We start from the raw sequence: 11,125 nt of genomic DNA, 5'->3' as shown, positions 1-11,125 counted from the left end.
TGGGAAGTCCATCCCAACCCCCAGCCATGAATTAAACATGATGGACGTAACCACAGAGCAGGCAGGTACCACCGCTGGGTGGGGGCACTGGGAGGTTGGGTTTGTAGGGGAATGGGCTAGGGCTGCACCTGTAGGAGGGAGAGAGTGCCTTAGGACTCTGGGCAGTGTCTGTCTGGGCAGTGTGGGGGGACTGGGCCCCAGCCCCAACAGCCCCTTTGTCCCCAGCATTCTGCAGGCCAGGAGAGGGCCCCCGCGAGCAGAGGAGAGCACACGATGCCCTTGGCTGACTGGAGTCCTGCCTGGAACAAGTGGGACCCTAGATGACCAGGCAGAGTGGCAGGCGGGCAGCAAATTGCCGTGATGCTTTGGGGCCTGGCTGAGGCCTCCATGCAGATCTGCCGCAAGGCCCACGATTCTTAGAAAAGACAAGGCGATCCCGCAGGCCCTGGCCAAACGCCCACACTCCACCTCCAGGCCGACCAAAGGTTAATCACCCTCTGCAAAGGACTGCCTTGGAAGCCAACTACTTCCTCCTTCTGGAGTTTGTGTGACCCCTGACCTTTAGGCCGACCCCCTCTCAGAGCTGGGTGTCACCTACTTGGGAAATTCCATTGAGATGCATTGAGATGTGGGTATGGGGGGAGGGCATGGGGGCAGGACCAGGCACAAGGACCTCTAAGCTGGCCTGGGGTTGTGCATTCCCCCACACAATGCCTGGGGCCTCCGGAGTTTCTTCTCCCTCCAGTGGGTGGCCACACGATTTCAGATTCATCCTGCCCGGGGCCTAGCAATGCTTAATAATAGTGACCTTTCCTCCGGAGCCCACAAAGCACAGTGACACGTGTGGCTTCACTGAATTGTCACAACACTAGGGCATAGCAGATGCCATGGCCGTCTTGTAGATGACGAACCTGGGCTCACCGGGCGGGCACACGGTATGTCCCAGCTGACCCAGGCTTCCTGTCTTCACATTCCTAGACCCCGGTGCAGATCGGCTTTCATTTACGTTGTGGCCCTCCGAGTTCAAGTCCCACCGCCCTGCTCGATGCCGATGCCGGGGAACAAAGCCCGATTCTTGCTCCCGGGCTGCAAAGGTAAATGTGGCTTTTCTCCTGAGTAGCATCACACCAGGTCATTGGGGCTGCTAGGGAAATAGATTTTGACCCGAGATGGTGGCTTTTGAGGGGTCTTGGCTTACTGCGGATGGAGCCCAGGGTGAGGCCAGCCTCAGGAGCTAGAAGAAGGAGCTGAGGGATAAAATGCCAGACCGCTGAAGACATGGGTTCTAACCGAGACTGTGTGACCCTGGGATTGTCACTTCCACCCCCGGGCCTCCATGTCCACCAGTGTTAAGCAGGACTCCCTAACCAAGGGATTATACCTTACTTTCCATGGCATTTCAGGCTGGGTGTTCGGGGTGGGTGTTGAGAATGGGTAGGTCCTTTCTTGCATGGCTGATCTCCCCAGTGAGCAACTTCTCTTCTGATTTCTACCACCATGGATTAGTTTTCTTATACTGAATGTCAGAAGAACCGACTCCTAGGATATGCACACTTTAAGGCCGAGATTCCTTTGCCCTCCGTGCCTATGAGATTCATCTATGTTGTGGTCTGTTTTAGTAGGTTGTTTTTGTTTGTGTGTTTTTGGGGTTTTTTACAAAGATTTTTTTTTTTTTATTTGGGAGAGAGGGAACACAAGCAGGGGCACAGCAGGAGAGGGAGAAGCAGACTCTCCTCTGAGCAGGGAGCCCGAAGCGAGACTCGATCCCAGGACCCCAAGATCATGACCTGAGGTGAAGGCAGACGCTTAACCAACTGAGCCACCTAGGCACCCCATGTTTTGGGTTTTTAAAAAAACATTTATTTATTTATTAGAGAAAGAATATGTGAGGTGGGGAGGGGCAGAGGGAGAGGGAGAGAGAAACTTCAGCAGACACTGCTCACTGTGGAGCCCACGCTGGCTCGATCTCATGGTCCTGAGATCACAGCCTGAGCCAAAACCAAGAACTGGGTGCTTAAGCGACCGCATCACCCAGGTGCCCCTCTTTGTTTTTAATTGCTGGTAGTAGTTTATATTTTCATTCTCCTAGAGATGGACATTTGGGTTTTAAGCTTTTGTTTATTATAAACAAAATAAAACAAATTTGTTTATTATGAATATTATGAATAAAGCCTCTGTCAACATGATTGTACAGTTTAAAACTTTCCCTTCATAAACAGCTACAAAAGAAAGAAAAGACAAAATTTCCCAAATCAGGAGGGAGACATCATAACAACTGATAGCATAGAAATAAAAAAGTTGTAAGAGAATATCTTTTTTTTTAAAGATTTTATTTATTTGACACACAGAGAGAGATCATAAGCAGGCAGAGAGGCAGGCAGAGAGAGAGAGGAGGAAGCAGGCTTCCCGCCAAGCAGAGAGCCTGACGCGGGGCTCGATCCCAGGACCCTGAGATCATGACCCGAGCCGAAGGCAGCGGCTTAACCCACTGAGCCACCCAGGCGCCCCAGTTGTAAGAGAATATTAAGAACAACTTTATGTCAATAAAATAGACAATGTACGTATAATGGACGAATTCCTAGAAAGACAAATCACCAAAATTGATTCAAGAAGAAATAGGAAATCCTAATACCCATTTAAAATTGAGAAACCAAATGGGAGAGAATTTCTCAATATAATTAACATTTTTAAAAATATGCTTTTTAAAGGGGCACCTGGATGGCTCAGTGGGTTAAAGCCTCTGCCTTCAGGGGCGCCTGGGTGGCTCAGTGGGTTAAGTCCTCTGCCTTCGGCTCAGGTCACCCCGCATCGAGCCCCGCATCGGGCTCTCTGCTCAGCAGGGAGCCTGCTTCCCTTCCTCTCTCTGCCTGCCTCTCTGCCTACTTGTGATCTCTGTCTATCAAATAAATTTAAAAAAAAAGAACCTCTGCCTTCGGCTCAGGTCATGATCCCAGCGTCCTGGGATTGAGCCCCCCCACCCCCGCTGCCTACTTGTGATCTCTATCTGATAAATAAATAAAATCTTCATTAAAAATATGCTTTTTATTATATCTGAATAATTGCAAAATTTAAAAATGTCCATACTGCTTATAGTAAAATCCACTTTTAAAGATTTTTATTTATTTGACAGAGAGATCACAAGTAGGCAGAGCAGCAGGCAGAGGGAGGGGGAAACAGGCTCCCCGCTGAGCAGAGAGCAGGGCTCTATCCCAGGACCCCTCGGATCATGACCTGAGCTGAAGGCAGAGGCTTTAACCCACTGAGCCACCCAGGCGCCCCTAAAATCCACTTTTAAAGTGTAGCTATTTATGTTTTACTATTATATCAGAATTTTAAGGAGGATCAAAGAAAATGAGCAAAGATTAGAAGTTTATACAAAATCCTGTGAAAATCCTACAGCGAACATCATACGTACTGATGCAGGACTAAATGTTTCTCTCCAAGATCAGAAGCAAGGCAAGAATGTCTGCTCTCACCACTCCCGCTCAGCGCTATCCTGCTGGATGTGCGATTAGTGCAATCAGTTGAAATAAGCAATTAAAGGCATCCAGATGGGAGAGGAATCAGTGAAACTGTCTGTGTTTGCAAATGATATAATCCCGTATGTAGGAAATCCCAAGGAATGTTGAAAGAAAACCCTACTAGAACAAAGGTCTCAGGATACAAAATAAAGATACAAAACCAATCGTATTGCTACAAGATACCAACAAGCCCTCCAAAACTGACACTGAGAAGACAATCCCATTGACATCAAAAAGAAGAGCACCTAAGACTAGAAAACCTAAGATGAGAAAACATTGCTGAGAGAAATGAAAGATCTTTTATGTTTTGAGGATTTTATTTATTTGACAGAGAGAGAGAGAGAGAGAACACAAGCAGGGGGAGTGGCAGGCAGAGGGAGAAGGAGAAGCAGACTCCCTTGCAGAGCAGGGAGCCTGATGGGGGGGCTCCATCCCAGGACCCTGGGATCATGACCTGAGCCAAGGGCAGTCACCTGACCAGCTGAGCCACCTATGAAAGCCCCACATGAAAGATGGGAATGGAGAGATGCTGCACGTTTATGGATTGGAAGACTCAGTGTGGTCAGCGTGGCAATTACTCCTAGATTCCATACAATTCCTAACAAAATCCCAAAGCCTTTTTTTCTTTTTTAAAGATTTTATTTATTTAATTGAGAGAGAGAGTACATGAGCAGGTGGAGGGGCAGAGAGAGAGGGAGAAGCAGACTCCCCGCTGAGCAGGGAGCCCGATGCGGGACTCCATCCCAGGACTCCGGGATCATACCCTGAGCCGAAGGCAGACGCTCACCTGACTGAACCAGCCAGGATCCCTGCCTTTTTCCTTTTTGAAGAAAGTGAGAAATAGATCTTAATGTGGCAAAGAAAGGTGAAGGAATTAGAATAACCAAAACATTTTTGAAAAAGAACAAAGTTTGAGGACTTCTACCTGATTTCAAAATTTGTCACGAAAACTACAGAAATCACAAATACGGGCTACAGAGAAAGACAGACGTACAGATCAAGGGAACAGAATAGACAGTTCAGAAAGAAACATTTTAGGGTCAACTGATTTTTGACAAAGGTGCCAGAACAATACAATAGGGAGAGGATAATTTTGTCCACAAGCGGTGTTTGGCATAGTTGGATATCCACATTTAAGAAGATGAACTGGCTGTCATTTCACACCAACCACAAAATGAATTTCAAATGAATCATAGACCTACCTATAAAAGCACGAACTGTAAAAGATCTAGGGGGAAAAATACATCAGAGAAAAGCTTAGTGACCTTGGGTCAGGCAATGATTTCTTAGATATGACACCAAACAGATAACTCATAAAACAAAAAATCAATAAAGTGGATTTCATAAAAATCAAAACTTTTCATTCTCAAAGACACCATAATGAAGATGAAAAAAGAGGCCTCCTCCTGAGAGGAAATATTTTTAAATCCTTTATCTGGTAAAGGGCTTACAAGCAGTACATTAAGAAGACAAATGACCATTTAAAAAAGTGAGCAGGGGCGCCTGGGTGGCTCAGTGGGTTAAAGCCTCTGCCTTCAGCTCAGGTCATGATCCCAGGGTCCTGGGATGGAGCCCCACATCGGGCTCTCTGCTCTGCGGGGAGCCTGATGCCCTTCTCTCTGCCTGCCTCTCTGTCTACTTGTGCCTACTTGTGGGGCTGGGGCCTGACTAGAAACGTCCATGAGAGAAGGCTTCAGGTGATAAGGACGTTCTGAACCCGGATTGGTGGTGATAGTTGCACAAATGTATAAATCGGCTGAAAATCATCCCACAGTACACATAGGATGGATGAAACTCCTGGTGGGTAAAATAGATCCCCACGAAGCTGTTTAAAAAATGAACAAACGGTAGGAAACACCAACTCCTTTTGTGAGTCCGGCATTACATGGACACCAGAAGCAGACAGAGATAACACAAGAAAAACATGTAGGGTGAAGAGCGCCCATGTCTCCATTTACTTTGAAATGTACCGAAACCAAGACAGATGAAAGAATGGATGTCGGGATGGCCCGACGAATAAAGAAGTGACAAAGGATGTCAGTAAAATGGGAGCATCTAGCATCAGGTATTTGGGGTTCGCTGCAAAATTCTTCCAACTTTGCGGCGCCTTTGAAATCTTGAATAATAAAACGGAGAAGGGGAACGAAATCATAGCACGTGACACGGCTCAGTTGTATTTTTTATGAAGTCAAAGAATGTAAATAACACTGATTTCATCCAAAAGGGAAAGGAAAAACAAAGTTGGGAAACTAGGAGGCAGGGCACCTGGGTGGTTCAGTCTTTTGGGCATCGAACTCTTGACTTCAGCTCAGGTCATGGTCTTGGGGTCATGAGATCGAGTCCTGCGTTGGGCTCCTTGCTCAGCAGGGAGTCTGCTGGAGATTCCCTCTCTCCCCCTGCCCTCCCCCTGGGCTCCCCCGCGCCCCCTGCACGCTCTCTCTCTCAAAATAAATAAATCAGTTTTTTTAAAAACTATGTGGCAAGTAGAGGGAATGAGTATGTGTGTGGTGTGAGGGCTACCTTGCTGTCGAAGTCAGTGGAGAATACTTAAACTTCAGATCTGAGAAATAAGGGTAGATTTAGAGACTGACTCAGCCACAGGAAGAAAGATCTGTAAGACTTGACTGAGAACCAGATCGGGGGAGGCTGGTTAGGGACCTGCTGTTTACCGTTATCAGCCTTGTAGTACTGGTCGGCTTAAAACTAGTGTCTGCGTTACTTTGAAAGTAAACATCAGATCATAAAAATTAGTCATCAAAAGCACATACTTAAGCTCTTAGAAGAATAATAAGGCCTGAGGCCTTTGCATGGTTGAGGTGGACAGTCAGGCAGGACACCAAAGTTGCCTAGGGCTGGGTCCCTTAGGTCAGGGCTGCTTCTCTGGGGCAGGGGCGGTGCTGGGGGCGCCCCTCACCCTCCAGAGTCCCCAGATCCTGCCTCTGCCTTGGCTGGTGCTGTGGAAGTTGGAATTTGCAGGAGCCTGGAGGCTGCATCCCCATCCCTTGTTCCTCTTGGGCTCCTGGTTGGCTGATGCCTGGCATCCTGCCTGGAGGAGGAAAGCAGGGCCCAGCTGGGCAAAGAGATTTTTACATTTGGGATGAGGCATGGCACCAGGTCATGTGGAGGGGGTCTGGGCCTAACCCTTCCTGAAAAGAGTATAAGGATCCCATGATTACAAAGCATTTTGAGAAGAAAAGGTGGAGCCTAGAACAGGCACGTGTGTCATCAGGCCCAGACCTCTGGACTTAGTGGATGTGGAAAGGAGAATGGGACCTCGCTCTTGCATGCCCAGCACTCCATGCTTGTTGCCACTGGGATCTCTCCCTCCTGGGATTCTGTCAAACTTCCATTTGAGAAGCTGCAGGAGAAGGAGGGCCTGTCACAAGTGGGCCATCTCTGCTGTAAGAAGGCTCTGGCCAGGATCCCCTCTTCTCTGTGGCCAGGGGTCCCAGCTGTCTTTGCTCCTCAAGGCTGGTGGGCATGGGTCGCGTGTCATCATGGGCTGGAGAAACTAGATGCAGAGCTTCCCTGGGAGGCTGCTGTTATGTTCTAAGCTGGAGCCTATAGGAGCAAAAGCTGGGCATCCAAATGGGCCCCCCAGTAGAGGAGATCTAGGGCATAGCCAGTAGAGCGGGCCAGCTGGTCCAAGGAGGGAATGAAGTGCAAATATCCAGCTCCATGTGCAGCCTTGAAGAAGCAAGAGAGTGCAGGGGCCAAGATTCCCGGAGGCCCGGGGTAGCACTGCTCACACACCATCTACAGAGCTGCACGGCCTGGGCATGAGAAGATAGCTCACCGAGGGGCCCCTGGCTGGCACAGTTGGTTGGCAGATGACTCTTGGTTTCAGGTCATGATCACAGGGTCCTGAGATCGACCCCTGCATCAGGCTCTGCACTCAGTGGGGAGTCCAGTTGAGGTTTTCCCATTGTCTCTGCCCCTGCCACTCATGCTCTCTCTCTCTCTAAAATAAGAAAGAAAGAAAGAAATCTTAAAAAAAGAAAAAAGTAGCTCACCGATCTTAGACAATTTTGTAGAGCTCCCGGACACATCATGGAATAAATTTACATCTAGCCCAGGTCTTTATAGTAAATAGGTCATGATAAGCGCAGTTCAAAGGCATTAGCCCCACTGGCACTTGGGGACTGGAGCCCAGCTTTTGTTGTAAGCATCTGCCTAACAGGTCCTTTGTTCCTCGAGCTTCATGACTCTGATTCCCTTTAGGTCACCGAGTGTCACTCATCCCCCACAGTCTCCCCCCCATTAAGGTGCCTGGCCATGCAGCTCACCTTGCAAGAGTAAAAAACAAACAAACAAACAAAACCAAAAAACAAAACCCAGCTGTTGTGCTCTCAAAATTGTGCTCTGAGCCAAGTGTTTTATCCCATTATTTGACTCTTGCCCCAAAAAAAGGAAAGAAGGAAGGAAAGGTGTCATGGCCAACTTTCCAAGCAGGTAGACAGAGGCTACGAAGGTTAGTTTCACATGTCAACTTGGCCAGGCCTGGGTGCCCAGACATTTGGTCAAGCACTAGTCTGGATATCCTTAGGCAAGTGTTTTCTTGATCTGACTAACACCGAAACCCATAGACTGATTAAAGCAGGTCACCCACTCCAACGTGGGTGGGTCCCATGCACTCACTTCAATGCCTTAAGAAAAGGACTAAGGTCGGGATGCCTGGGTGGCTCGGTTGGTTAAGCGGCTGCCTTCAGCTCAGGTCATGAACCCAGCGTCCTGGGATCGAGTCCCACATGGGGCTCCTTGCTCGGCGGGGAGCCTGCTTTGCCCTCTGTCTGCCTGTGTGGGCGCTCGCGCTCTCTCTCTCTCTCTCTCTCTCTGACCAATAAATAAAATCTTAAAAAAAAAAAAAAAAAAAGAAAAGAAAAGGACTAAGGTCTCCAGAGGAAAAAGGAAAAAGGAATTCTGGCTCCAGACTCCCCTTGAACTTGAGACCTCGAAACCAGTGATTCCTGGGGTCTCCACCCTGCCTGCCTATCCTGTGATTTCAGACTTGCCAGCCGCCAAATCCTTCAGATAAATCTCTCTATATACATGCACATGCTCCATGCCCCCCCTTCTCTGTAGCCGGTATTGGTGACAACGAGAGAGGAGGCTCGGGGAAGGTAATGTCCCAGGGTCACACACTAAGGGGGAGGCAGTGTGGGCATTCGGACCCAGGCCAGGTCAGCTCCAAAGTCATGTTCTTAACCAAACAGGACAATGGCCCTTTCACCCTGGACTCTGGGGAATAAGACAGAGGATGCCCCAGAGCCAAGTGTCTGAGGTCCCTAACTCCACAGACCCCTCCAGGGGAGGACAGCAGGACTGAAAGGGCACATCCCTCCTTTCAAGGCTGCACAAAGGAGCCTCTCCTTTGTGCCCCGTATGGCCCCTCCTGAGTCACGGGGACCACACGGGGTATCCTCTCTCAGGGGGAGATTTGATTGGTCTGATTTGGGTTTCTAGTTCACCCTGAGGACCTACACCCACTCCAGATGCAGGACTGGAAGGCCCCAGGGAAACCTCAATTTGTGTGTCACAGCGCCACCTACTGGTCGGATTGAGGGTCAGCTGCAGTAACCAAATGCCCTCTGCTCCCTGAGGCCAGGACATTATCCCATTTTACAGATTGGCAAAAGGAGCTTTTGCTCGAAACTTTGCCCCATTCGCTCAATCATGTGTTAGCTGCCAGGCACGATACTAGATGCTGGGGGTTCAGAGAAGCCAGTCCTCCTCGGAGAGAGTGACAGAAGGCATAGGCGAAAAGACCAGGAAAGACAGAGGTGGAAAGAGTAGAGGGGACATGCCAAAGGGAGGCCAGTTGTCGTGGGCAGGAAAGGCTGCACCACCATCATGGTGATGGTGGGCAAAGGTTTTGGAATTCCAGAAGGATCTGCCAAGCTGACATGAGGGGTTTCAGGGCATCATTTGATTCTCAATTCAGAACTCTTCCCCAAGGACAGAAGGACAGGTGCCAGGAAGGGCACCTTAGTGAGCAAAATATGGGCTTGGTGGAGTGTGACTTGAGAGGAGGGTGGGGGACAGGATCAGTCGCACACAGGGGCAAACGGGCCAGGATCCGAGCCCCGGAGTCACACACAGTCGGCCCCAGCACTGCCTGGGCCTGCTCTGCCAGCCCCACTATGGAAACAGAGCTCTGTATGCTAACGAGTCTGAGCATGGTCTCCCCAGCAACGGGGAGTCCCGAGGAGCTGCTAAGTTACACCAGGGAGTAAAATGATCTGATGTGCTTGGGAAGGACAGCCCTGCAGAGTGAGGATGGGGGGAAACCAGAAGCAGGGACATCATTTTAGGGATGGTCATTGCAGCAAGGGATGCCAACGCTCAGAACTCCAGCGGTGGGGGTGGGGAACGAGATGCCAGAAGAGACGAGATCTGGGGACCCAGCCTTGGTGGAGCTGGGCGATGAGGTAGAGGTCCAGGGAGAAGCCGGGGGAGGGGAACAGGTGACTTCCCGGTGTGGGGCTCAGTGAACCATTCGTGGACCTGAAATAAAAGGAGGTTTGGAAGACAGGATGAGGTTGTTGCTGATGTGTTAGCCTGTGGGATTCCCACATGGAGCCGCTGGAACGTGGCTTGGATGAGCAGAATAAAGACCAGTGACTCCACGCTGGCAGCTAGTGCAGAATTCCTCAAGGGGATGAGGCCCTGCTGGCATCACTCCTACACGGCCACGCCATCAGAGACCCCCTACCTGAGCTGCACAAGGCGGCAGATGAGAGAGAAGGCACCGAGAGCTGGTGCCTTCCACAAGCGTCTCCTCTCGAGCTTGTGGGCCTGCAGGTGACTGAGGTTTGGCTGGGCAGCGGATTTAGGCTGCGGGTCAGTGGGCCTCACACGGCCTCCCGGCCACCCGCCCTGTGCTACAGTGCACGGACCTTTCTGGTTCAGCTCCAGCCCTCCCCCCAAGCTGTGTGATCTGGGCAACGTCATGTTCCTTCTGAGCCTCCAGCATCCGCTGAAACCTCCCCTCCCGAGATTGTCATAAAGGTTACATGGCTTGGTGTATAAGAAACCCCTTGTCCTGCTCAGGGACCAGCGGAAGTTCTCCCTAACCCATGCGCCCCGCAGTCTCTTAAACAGTCAGCATCCAGTAGTTTCTAGGCACAAGAGGAGTTCCTGGACGTGTCTCAGAAGTCCTGAGCAGATTTCCAGCCCTGTGGGTTCCGATTCACTTGGAGCGGATTGCTTTAGGTGCCCCCAGATGACTCTCGGGCACCACCGCTGGCATCCAGCCCACGCTTAGCACTCACTGACGAGTTCACAGATCCGTGTGTTAGAGACTTAGGTGTGAGTCCTCGTGACCTTCAGGAGGAGGGAGGGAGGGAGGCTTTCCATCTCTAGCCAGGCCACCACCGCGTGGAGGGTGATGTAATCCTGTGTCTGCGGGACCTCGGAGTCCCGAGTCTGTTTCGCACTCTGGTGACACAGATGCAAACGGTTTCATGTACCGTGTTCAGCCTTTGTGATGGCAAATACATACACCAATAACGAGAGATGAAGAGTGTTTCACAGGTAGACACGGCCAGAGTAAGGAACGTGTCTGTTTATTCATTTACAAACCTAGCAGCATGAAAAGAACATCT

This window comes from Meles meles, chromosome 19, assembly GCF_922984935.1.
Source record: "Meles meles chromosome 19, mMelMel3.1 paternal haplotype, whole genome shotgun sequence".
Lineage (NCBI taxonomy): Eukaryota > Metazoa > Chordata > Mammalia > Carnivora > Mustelidae > Meles > Meles meles.
This window is presented reverse-complemented; position numbering follows the sequence as displayed.